This window comes from Dendrobates tinctorius, unplaced genomic scaffold (genome assembly GCF_039654945.1).
Source record: "Dendrobates tinctorius isolate UK_male_01 unplaced genomic scaffold, ASM3965494v1 ptg000008l, whole genome shotgun sequence".
Lineage (NCBI taxonomy): Eukaryota > Metazoa > Chordata > Amphibia > Anura > Dendrobatidae > Dendrobates > Dendrobates tinctorius.
The window spans coordinates 79069389-79081862 of NW_027361676.1; the positions used below are offsets into that span (position 1 = coordinate 79069389).

A 12474-nucleotide genomic window follows, 5' to 3' on the forward strand; every position below is an offset into this window, starting at 1 on the left:
AAGGTTGCCAAGCTTAAGTAATAAGAACTGATGTAGTTGGCATTGAAATTGGCCCTGTAGGTGAGTTTACTGTCCTCCACTGCCTGCCGACTTTGCTTCCCCATTGACTTGCATTGGGTTTCGTGTTTCAGTCGGACCCCGACTTTTTCCTATAGTCGGCCGATTTCGTTCGACCCGACTTTTTAGAATGTCGGGTTTCATGAAACCCGACTCGACCAGAAATAAGGCAAAGTCGCTCATCTCTACTCACCACACATCTAGATAAGTTCCTTGGATGGGTTTTAGTTTACAAAATAGGGTCACTTTTGGGGGGTTTCCACTGTTCAGGCACATCAGGGACTCTCCAAACGCGACATAGTGTTCAATCTCATTTCCAGCCAATTTTGCATTGAAAAAGTCAAACGTCGCTCCTTCCCTTCCGAACTCTACCACGCGTCCAAAAAATAATTTGCCTCCAATTATGGAGTATCAGCATACTCATGACAAACTGCACAATAACCTTTGGCATCCTGATTCCCTTGGGAATAAAAAAAATTGGGGGTGAAAAGATCATTTTTGTGGAAAAAATATGATTTTTTAATTTTACAGCTGTGCGTTATAAACTTCTATGAAGCCCTTGGGGGTTCAAAGTTCTCACCACACATCTAGATAGGTTCCGTGGGGGGTCTAGTTTCCAAAATGGTGTCATTTGTGGGGGTTTCAACTGTTTAGGCATATCAGGGGCTCTCCAAACGTGGCATGGTGTCCGATCTCAATTACAGCCAATTTTACATTGAAAAAGTCAAATGGCACTCCTTCCCTTCTGTGCTCTGCCATTCACCGAAACAGTGATTCCCCCCCACGTATGGGTTAACAGCGTACTCAGAACAAATTGCACAATAACTTTTGGGGTCCAATTTCTCCTTTTACCCTTCGTAAAATAAAAAAAATTGGAGCTGAAGTAAATTTTTTGTGAAAAAAAGTTAAATGTTCATTTTTTTAAAAATTCAAAAAATTCCTGTGAAGCACCTGAAAGGTTAATAAACTTCTTGATTGTGGTTTTGAGCACCGCGAGGGGTGCAGTTTTTAGAATGGTGTATTTTCTATCATATAGACCCCTCAAAGTGACTTCAAATGTGATGTGGTCTCTAAAAAAAAATGAGAAATCGCTGGTCAACTTTTAACCCTGATAACTTCTGTCGTAGCTGTTTTTGTTCTGACCAAGCGTCAGATCTTTCCAGATCACCAGTGAGGCCGGATTGATGAGGTTTCTCGCCCTTCAGTTCACAAGCGCTTGGAGACAAAGTGACACACACACTGGTCGTGGCTAAATCACTTTATCTGACGTAATGAAATATAAGACATGTTTTTATACCATTTACAACAATATGTGACTCTGGAGCTCATTTGGCCCCCACCATCACCTCAGGGTCGTACGTACCTTGTTTACAATATACCCAGAACACGTTGTTGAGAACAAATATGATAACAAGTATAGTTTCCTTGAAGACAGAGACTACTAGTCTACATAAGAATAATTCTAGCAATAATAAGGCAAAAGGCAATTGAAGTCTTAAAGGCATTTAAAGGGATATAAAAGCAAACCATTAACTCTTCTATATCAATTTCCCCCTTTTGTAAATGGTATAACCTTTGCCACAGGGTCAGGTGATGTCCACAAAGGAGCTACTCTCTCATGGGTCTAGTACCCATAAGGGGGCTTCCTACCTGCTTCGCCCATCCACCCTCAGTGTGGACACTCACCTTCCCCATCAGCAATGGCTACCTGGGGTCTATGATACACAACAGAAGGTTCAGCCTTAGATTTTTTTTTTTCCACACATACATTATTCAGTAGCTTAAGTAATACATATATTAGCGCTTTTACGGCTACATAAAACAATAAGCAAAACAACAAAATTTGCATACAAGTCTGCAAAATGCCAAAAATCCATCCTGCTAAGCCATTAAACCAATTTGCTGGATTTAGGAAAGAGAATGTGTTACCTCACCAGGAGTCTCTGTTTGCACTGTGTTGCTTTAACCATTGGTCTCTACGTTCACCTGTTTTGTCTATACCGGCCCTGATCTGGAGATTGCAAGCAGGGTCTATAAAATTACAACAGGTGGGACCAATTATCTGACACATTCCTCCTTCTTTTGCTGTCAGGTAATCTAGTACTCTAGTATGTTGGTTAGTAACTATGATTAATTGTCTCTGTATTGTATTAGTCTCATTTAGAACTTCAAGAATCTGGAAAATCTGATCGTCCAGGTAGTCGGTAGCTTCCACTAATTTATCCCACATTTGTGTTATGAAGGGGTATATTAGCATACTACTGAATATTTTGTTACCCCCATCTCTACTAGATGCGGCCTACCATTTGGCTGGGGCGTATTGTCTGCAGCCCTTCTATACAAAGTGTGAATTGGGACTGCTGCTGTGTCTATTTTACTATGAGGAACTATGAAAGTGGCTGGTGTCAGTTTAGCAAGAGTGCAGACCCCTCTTATGTCTGGGCTCACCCACCTGTAGGCACGATGTCCGCAAACCAAGAATACTCCTTCAGGGAGAACACAAACGTGACCAGGGGTCTGTATACATTGGTATAAACTCAAAAGTCCTGACCTACTGCAGGCTTATGGGCACACCAAGTATTATTCATTGGTTTTCCCCTTATACCAGATGTACATTTACCCCTTTCTTTCCTTATTATTTTACCCGTAGATGCTCTACAGCCTTCAATACCATCCTGGTACATCGTCTTTTTAACCTGTGTTTGATCATGAGTGTAATTATTGTCCTCACCACAGGTGTCTGCTCCAGTGTGTTGAAGACTGAACCACCGTCCATCATTGGGAATAGGGTCTGAGTGAGGGATTTCAGTCCTCCTCCTGGCGACCATATTTCCGACATCTGAATCATATTCCCGCCACCACATTTGTACCTTTAGGCCGCGTTATATTAAACTGAAACCAGGGATTAGCGGCCCATTCGACTATAGCCAATGAGGCAGATATATCACGGGGCACATCTTTTCCCCAAAACCTAGATTGAGTCCAAGTCCCATTGTGTATGCAGTGTGGGGTTAATACCTCCGATGGCTCCAGAGGTAAGGCCAAGTACGGCATAGTCCTCGCAGATACAGGGCTGTGTGTACAGATCCAACAGTCTTTCGGTTTCTGTCCTTCCATGTCCTTTATGAGAAGAGCATGATGCCGAATGAGTTTGTTGTCCCAGTCAGCATTTAAGAGTTTATCCTGTGTCTCTGTAGAGTGCAGTAACCCTGTCACTGCCAGCAAGGTGATGAGGAGTACAGTCATTCTGCTGTTGACAGGACCTTCTTGCAGTGAAAGGCGTGGATCCAGGTGGACTTTCCCTCAAGTTTTACTGAAGTGGATGTGGTCAGCTGGACTTGGAAGGGGCCGTCAAATCGTGGGTCCCGGATCCTTCTCACGTGTCTCTCGTATAACCACCCAATCACCTGGATTCAGCTGATGCACATCTGCACTGGCATTAGGATCTGGAATGTATGAGAACACATGTTTATGCACCACATTAAGTCTTTCCTGCAAGGCCTGGACGTAGGCTGTCATAGCACCGTGTTGCATTTGTAGCACCTGTGGGAAGTACAGACCAGTCTTTGGTGCACTACCAACAGGACTTCAGAAGGAGACAAGCCTGTGTTTCTATTTGGAGTGTGTCTGACTGAAAAGAGTGCAAGAGGCAAGCACTCCACCCAGCTCTTTCCTGTGTCTGCCATGGCCTTTTGAATTTTCAGTTTGTGTCCCATTTAGTCTTTCCACTTTCCCACTACCTTGTGGCCTATATGGTGTATGAAATGCTTGCTGTACACCTAGGGCCTGCATGACTTCCCTCATTTTTTCTCACGTGAAGTGTGCACCCCTATCTGTTTCTGTGGTTTCTGGGACACCATACCTGCAGATCAGTTCTTTCATCAGTTTGTCTGTAGTCATTTTAGCATTTGCACGTTCTACCGGATAGGCTTCCGGCCAACCAGAGAAGAGATCTACACATACTGGGATATTTGCATACACTCCTACCTTGGTAGCTGTATGTCGTCAATCTGCCGTCTCTGAAACGGGTAGAGAGGCCTAGGTGTCGCTTTCTTAGGAAACTTTTACTGTTTTACCTGGGTTGTGCTGTGCACAGATGAGGCATGATTGTACAAGTTTCGCGGCTGCGTAACTGAAACCAGGAGCGATCCAGAAGGCATCTACCATGGCACACATGTGACTTTTTGAGGTGTGAGTGGGGCCATGAGCTGCTTGCGCCATGATTGGGAACAGGGACTTTGGTGGGCACATTTTATCCTTATTCTCCCATACTCCATTTGAGTTCAGCTCAGCTCCCAGTCTCCCCCGGTGTACCTTCTCTGTTTGGGCAGCCTTTTACTGGAGGGATTTCAGGACATCTAGACCCAATGTGGCTGGAATATGTTGACTCCCCGCCACCGTCCACTGCTCTCTAGGCCGCCTTGTGCTATTTTAGCAGCCTCGTTCGCCCTTCTATTGCCCTCTACCTCCACGGAGTCACCTTTGTGTGTGCTTTTACCTTGACAATGCCAACCTGGACTGGTAACATCAATGCCTCCATCAATTGTTTCACCAGCTCTTCATTTTTAATGGTCTTCGAATCTGTGAAAATATTAGCGACTTTACCTGCAGCGGCTCTACACGCCTCAGTGAGTGCCTTCAACTCTGCCTCCTGCGCCGACATGTGAGGAGAGAGTGGTTCCGCTCGGATTACCTCATGTGAGGATACTACTGCATATCCAGTGTAGAATCGTCCATCCTGGTGGTATCTGGGGCCATCTACATGAAAAAAACTCAAAATCTGCATTAGGAACAGGTTTTTCATGAATGTGTGCAAACCCAACTGTCTCCTGACTCATCAGTTCTATGCAGACATGTTCATGCGTCATGTCAAAGTATCCTTCCTCACTTGCCAATACGGTCACCAATTCCCCCTTTTCTGAATCCACAGGCAGGAGGGTGGCTGGATTCAGAACGTTACATCTTTTGAGGGGTGACATACTCAGGAATTAGTAGAGCACACTCAAGTCGGAGCTGTCTGGCCATAGACAGATGTTTTGGTTGAACTTGTAGGAGTATGGCATGGATGTCATGTGGGGAATAGATTGTCAAAAGAAACGTCAGTGTGATCTCACATGCCTTTCCCAGTAGTAGTGCAGCTGCTCCTACCGCACAGACACAATCAATTTTGTGTGAGGTCCTGGGTCTAATGACAAGCAGTCATAAAGTGGTTGGAATATTTGTAAAGCGGACCTTATCCAAGGCCTACTGTAGGTCACTAAACCTAGGAAAGTGCATAGATGCTGATGTGACCTGGGTAGAGGGAGATTTTGAATTGCCTGTTTCCTGTCAGGTGTCTGGTACCTTCGGCAATATAATGTCCCAACAAATGTCACCTTTTGTTTGTAATACTGTAATTTGTCACGTGAGACCTTGCAACCCTTAGGGTCATCCACGTACTGTAATAGTACAATCAGCGGATGAGGTGATTGCCACTACTCAAGGATCCCTGCCATCGCTGCTGAATAGATGGCAGGGGGTTTCTTTCCCCCTTTTGTGGGTGGACTGTCCAACAATATTGTTCACCTCTATGAGTAAAGGAGAAAGATACTGACAGTCTGTGTGCAGGGGTACAGAGAAAAATGCACCTGCTAAATCAATGACTGTGAAACATTTTGACATTACTGGGATCTGTGACAGTATTGTGTGTGTGTGTTAGGGACAATTGAGGTCACACTCACTGTATCATCATTAATAGCCCTTAAGTCATGAACCTTTCTGTAAGTGTCAGCAAACCCTTGAGTTCCTTTTTTTTTTTTCTTTTTTTCCTAATGGGATACAAAGTGGTGTCACAGAGGGAAGATCTTTGCAGTCCAAAGGGGGGGTTTCTTTGCACCAGAACCCCTGCCTTAACATACTCTCTAATATCTCTGCTCGGGGTAATTGATTTGGCTAGGCTCAAGGGGTATTGCTTAAAACAATTCAATCATGACAGGGGGAATGGGCAACCGACCCACATCCGTTTTTCCCCTTGCCCAAACAGTGTCTGGCACCTGTCCCATTTCCTCATCCTCAGGCATTTTGGTGTCAGGTGTTAGTTTCACCGCTTTTGTCATATACACCATTGCCGCAATCTTACACAAATGTTTATCTGAGAGGGGACTTGTGACTGTAATACCCTCAGGAGAGTCCTGTATGGTGGCCTGGATCGCACTCAGCACATCTGCTCCCAGTAAATTCATAGGGGTATTGTCACTAACAATAAGTTTTGTAAGTACCACAATTCCAGCACCTCACTGTTTCTAGGTCCCTTGGTACCTTACTACGTCTCCACTGTTTTCCTTGTGCTCCAGCATACATGACAGGTCGTCTTATTGTCCTTGTTTGCTCAATTTCTTTAGCTACCTTAAGGAGGTCTTTCGGATCTACATGTCTCCATTCAGGTCTGGCTGTCTGTACTGTGTCTCGTAAGTCTTTGCTCATACCGTCAATGAATGCATTCACCAGTTTTCTAACATCAAGTGGGTTTATGCAAATGTACCCCATGTCTGCCCATTTCAGCTGTAACCGTCCAAAGTACATCTCTACACTCTCTCCTCTTTGCTGTGTCACGTTAATCAGGAGTACAGACTGCTCTGATTGTTCCACTGTAGCCCATTGTCTTAGTGACTCACAGTATGTCTCCCCAGACCGTGCAGATTTATCATCCATGCCCCAAGCCTGATTCTTTGTCACATCTGTGTGTGTCTTAATTATATGTCCTAGTGCGTCACATGCCTTTAAACTCACCAACCTCTCTAGGTCTGCCCAGGTACACTTATATGTCTGCTGTATTTCCTGTATGTGTCTGTAAAATGGGAATGGTTGGTCTTCAGGGTCAGGCAACTGTTTCAACAAAGCTAGCTGGTCAGAGGGGCTCCAGGGATAATACACCTGCATCTTTCTTATTCTAGTCGCACTGATGGGGTTGGTCGTCTGATGTCTACTGTCAGCTTACTCCTCAAAGGTCAATGTCCCCACTACCCACTCTATTATGTCAGCTTCTTATGTCACTACATATGATCTTGTCTGGACAGGATTTAGCGCAACTCGCTTAGGTCAGTAGCACAGGTCACACAAGTAGCTATTCAGTCTGGGTTTGTCTGAGTCTGATCACAGTGTTTACAAGTCCATCTGTTTTGTCTGAGTCTCTGGTTACTCTTTGTCAATCAAAACATTCATAATACACCTTCCACACTGCTGCACATTCATTCTCAAGCATCATTTATTCACTTGCTATTTTCTTCCCTTGTCTGTGCCTTTTTGTACATCCAAACATTCACACTCTGGTATTTTTGCCTTTTTTTTTTTTTTTTTAATTGGTCCAACCTGTATTACTGCTTCCTTTCTTCTCTGTCTTTTTCAATTTGCATAGCTCTCTTGGATCTCATTGGGGGCACCGACGGTACACAGAAAAAGTTGCCATGGCTTCAACCTTTTTCTGCCGACAGCTCACTTTTCTTCTGAAATGCCCTCCCAGTGTGCCTGGACTTCTGTCTTACAGGCCACACTTAGCAAGTCAGAGAGAGCCTGCCAAGGTGTAGCGGGAAGGCTCCTTGCCTCTCACCCGGTAGACCTACAGGATGTAGCGGGAAGGCTCTCTGCCTCTCACCCGCTAGATCAGCTGGCTAGAATAGGATCAGGCCTGCATCCTTCCAGCCCAGCTCCATGGATTGTTGTGGGAAGGCTATTTCAACCTTAGACAGCTCACCTTTCTTCTGAAATGCCCTCCCAGTGTGCCTGGACCTCTGTCTTACAGGCCACACTTAGCAAGTCAGAGTGAGCCTGCCAAGGTATATCCAGAGGGCTCCTCACCCTCGCCTCTCACCCACAACAATAAAACCTGCTGACTAAAGTAAGAAGTCCCAGGTGTGATAGGACTCTAACCCACTTTATCAGCCGTACAGTCGGCTACCTCCTCTGTTGATACACAATTTGCTATACAAATCAATCACACAACTAGAAGCAGGTTCAAACACATTAATGACCAAACAATCACTTACAATGACCATCAATCACTTGCAATTTCCTTCTAAATTAGGCACCATATTTTACTTTTAACTTCCAACTTCAATTAAGTACTGTTGCTTTAAAATGCACAAATCTTTCAGCGCGTACTTTATGGATAGAATTACAGAGAATTTTGAGCACAGCTCACACTCAGCAGAGATAAGAGCGAAGGGAGAAGAAAAACTGCGCAGCGGTATCATTACCCCCTCCCATCAGAGCGTCCTTCACAGAGTTCCGTAGTTCTTTAGAGTTATCAAAATCAATTTCTACAAAGAAACTCAAAATCACGGGATTTCACTGTAAGAGCAGATGACTGTATAATGAGATTAACTGAGTCTTGCCCCTTTTATGGCCAAATGCATTCAGGAAACTTTACAATGTAATGCCACATATAACACAAGCTATATCATTACTCAATTCATTCAGTCTCAGATGTAGATTTGAAATATCTATAACGCATCTGTCCGGGATTCCACCACAACTAGAAAGGTCACAAATCTCTTGACACAAAAATGATGTGTGATGATTCATTTATACGTGCTCATTCACGGGATTTTTTTTTTTTTTCCTCAATTACTCATCTCTCATCTTATTCAGAGGTTCTCATAGACATACATACAAGGATTCACACAGCCTGCCTATCTTGCACTTTGGATTTGATTGACACTTTAACCTACAGCAGTGTCCACTGACACTCCGAGAACACCAAAGCCAACTTCTTAAACAACAAGAAACATTGAAAACCAGAGCAACCAAAAAACCACAGCCCTATACAAAATACAGCCTCATATGATTTACTGCCAATCCAAAACAACAACAACTGCACAGAGTCTATCCCAGACTCTGTGCTACACAGTACACAACCAGTTAGTATATTAGTATATTGCCAGAACAGTTTAACAGATAATACAGATGACAATTATTATCTTATTACTCTATTATTCAACTCTCATACAGACATACTCACCCCTCACTGGTGATGTGGGTTCTTTTGAACCGTGCTGTTACAGTCTTACCCAAAGGTATGTGGACATCCTTAGAGAGGTTGCAGATGCAGAATCAATGTAAGAATAAATGTTCTCACCTGCTGCAGCCTGGATTCTGCATTTTCAACCTCCCAGGAAGCTCCCACATACGGATTCCAAATAGACTGGTTTCCACGGTCCCCGTCGGGCGCCAAACTGTCGTAGCTGTTTTTATTCTGACCAAGCGTCAGATCTTTCCAGATCACCAGTGAGGCCGGATTTATGAGGTTTCTCGCCCTTCAGTTCACAAGCGCTTGGAGACAAAGTGACACACACACTGGTCGTGGCTAAATCACTTTATCTGACGTAATGAAATATAAGACATGTTTTTATACCATTTACAACAATATGTGACTCTGGAGCTCATTTGGCCCCCACCATCACCTCAGGGTCGTACGTACCTTGTTTACAATATACCCAGAACACGTTGTTGAGAACAAATATGATAACAAGTATAGTTTCCTTGAAGACAGAGACTACTAGTCTACATAAGAATAATTCTAGCAATAATAAGGCAAAAGGCAATTGAAGTCTTAAAGGCATTTAAAGGGATATAAAAGCAAACCATTAACTCTTCTATATCACTTCCTAACAAAAAAAAATTTGGGTTCCAAAATTGTGCTGATTCAAAGTAAACATGTGGGAAATGTTACCTATTAAGTATTTCGTGCGCCATATCTCTGCGTTTTAAGGGCATGAAAATTCAAAGGTGGAAAATTGCGAAATTATCAACATTTTCACCAAATTTCCGTTTTTTTCGCAAATAAACGCAAGGTATAGCAAAGAAATTTTACCACTAACATGAATTACAATATGTCATTTTGTTGAAAGCAACAAAGCCTCATTTAGGTGGGCCATTTTGGCAAAGTAGTAAATGCAATTTTCAAGTTTATCAGTGCTGATTTTATGGTCTGTACTTATAGGCTAATGAATACTGATGGATATGGAGTGATCGATAATACGATTATTATGCCCCAATACAGCAACATGATGTTGTCAGCACATCCCCTGTTTATATAGGGTGATGTACTTCCAATAACAATGATTTATACTATGGTATAAACTATTTAATTACACAGCAAACAAGCACTTTTGCTTTTTCACTGGTTAATTGCTGGCATTTTTACTCAGGCCATTATTATCGCCGGCTTGCTTAAATGTGCTTATGGGTTATAGCCACATATAGTGTATTGATGTGCTTTTGAGAAGTTGTAAAACAAAGAGAAGGTTGCTTTTCATTACCCAGGTGAAAATTACAAAAACAATTATAATTTTCACAGCTAATTTTTTGTTTGAAATTCTAACAAAAATCTAAAACACTTATGGGGTTGAAATTCTTATCACATCCTTGTTTAATTCATTGAGAGTTTTGAATAAGATTAATTCTGGGGAGATTACGCATTCTGTTACTCCAAAGAATCTGCAAATGTGACATGATGCCTGAAAACAATTCCTGAAAATGTGCGTTAGAAAAAGCCAAATGATTTTTCCCATTAAAATTCCACATAAAGATTAGACTATTGCCAGCTGTACCCACAAATATTGACAGGTTCGCTCAACTGTCTATGGCTGGGTTCACATTAGCGTATGTGTGCGCAGCGTATACTTGCATACCCATCCGCATGCATCTTGCGTACATATATTTAACATTGTGTACACAAGGACATGCATCTGCATGCAGAAGCATACACATGCGTCGTTTCACGGTGAGCGGCGAATGGCAAATGCAACATGTTGCATTTTTTGAGGCATCAATTTAGCGCAGACATACGCATGCGGATGAGTGCATCAAAACAACGCATTACTGTCTATGGGAACGCATTGGTACACAAGGACATGCGTACGCATTCGTTTGATATGCATGCATTCTTCACACTAATCATGTCCAGGAAATGATTTCACCACCTGCAAAATCCCTGCTGTATAAAAGGGGGTCTGCACACATGAAGTCCATGACTCTCAAGACTCTTGATGTGAGCACAAGACTCTGGATGTAAGTACAGAAGCTTTGAAAATGTCTGTTTGTCTCTCACTGCATTCTGTACTCTGTAGTAATGTTTTGTTTTATGCTCCTTCTAGACTGTGTACTTTTACTATGTTGCTCTGCCCAGTCTCACGCTCTGCCCAGTTTCACACCCTTCGACACTTTGTGTCTTATGGATTCCTCTTTTTTCCTTGCAGACCGTGCGGTGCTGCTGTCCCCGTGCTGTGCTGCTGTTCCAGTGCTGTGCTGCTGTCCTGGTGCTGTGCTTCTGTGCTGCCTGCTGTGCTGGTGGACTACTGCCTGTAATGTAAGTATCGGCCTTCACATTTTTTTATTTTTTTTGCTTCGGCTACATTGTGTTTGACTTTTAAACAAGTTCAATTTTTCTTATCTGTTCTTTTCTGTAGTGTTTCACTTGACTGCTGCCTACTCTTCAAACATGTCCTCCAGTAAAGAACTGACTGCTTCCCAGGGTGGACATGACACTGAATATGTAATCACAATTGATATACTGATTTGTATGTATAGGCTGGCAATACTACACATGTAGTAAATCATGTATTTTGTTTACAGGAACCTTCCAGTGCCGAAGAGCAGGAACAGTCAAGTGGAAATGAATCTTCTCTGGGTCGTCGGGTTCAAATTCCTGAGGAGGAAAGATGGGGTGTAAATTTTCTTCTCACTATCATACTTGTAATTGTATTTTTTTCAATTTTGTATCTTTAAAACTGTATGACATTATTTTTTTCTTATTTTATTTGATCTATAGGTTCGACAATGTTAGTAAGGTCAACATATCATTGGTTCTGTCCTTCCAATTTGTCTATCCCTTCCCACAGTTCAACTGCTAATGTGTCATCTACTCCCAATGAGTCCACTCCCATCCAGGAGCCAATCCTTCAATTTATTGTCCCTTCCCCTGTAACACCTTCATCATCGAATGTTACCCAATCATCACTATAGTTGAGCAAAACGGGTCGGTCAAATTAAAAAATAGCCGACTTTAGCTAAAGTCGGGTTTCGCCGATCGAAACCCGACCATAGCGTGAGGTCGGCCAAGAGGTCGCCGATCAAAGTCGCGCTTCAAATAATGCTTCCAGTGCCTTTTCTCAGCCAATGAAGGTCGCACACTGTGGGCAACGTGATGACATGGGCAGTGGCCACCACCATCTAAGAGAAGAGCATTGAAGTGATTGGCTGGCTCTGTGTGGCGTCACAGTGGGTATAGAAGGCTGTGACCGCCGACTGCCATCATACTACTGCTGATCTTAGAATAGGGAGAGGTGCTGCTGCTGATTCTGAACAGGGAGAGCGTTAGGCAGGGAAGAAGAAAATAAAAACTGCTTCTGCTGATACTGCTTTTCACTGTACAGTTAGTGT

At 43.0% G+C, this 12474-nt stretch overlaps 1 long non-coding RNA gene across 1 annotated transcript; it reads right to left on the reverse strand.

Annotated features, from left to right (window-relative positions):
• Positions 1–1300: 1300 nt before the first annotated feature.
• On the reverse strand, positions 1301–9682 carry LOC141092613 (uncharacterized). Its single transcript, XR_012232856.1, has 2 exons — positions 9053–9682; positions 1301–3503 (listed from the first exon to the last, which is right to left on the reverse strand). It is a non-coding gene; the product is annotated as an uncharacterized lncRNA (long non-coding RNA).
• Between the last annotated feature and the right edge of the window lie 2792 nt (positions 9683–12474).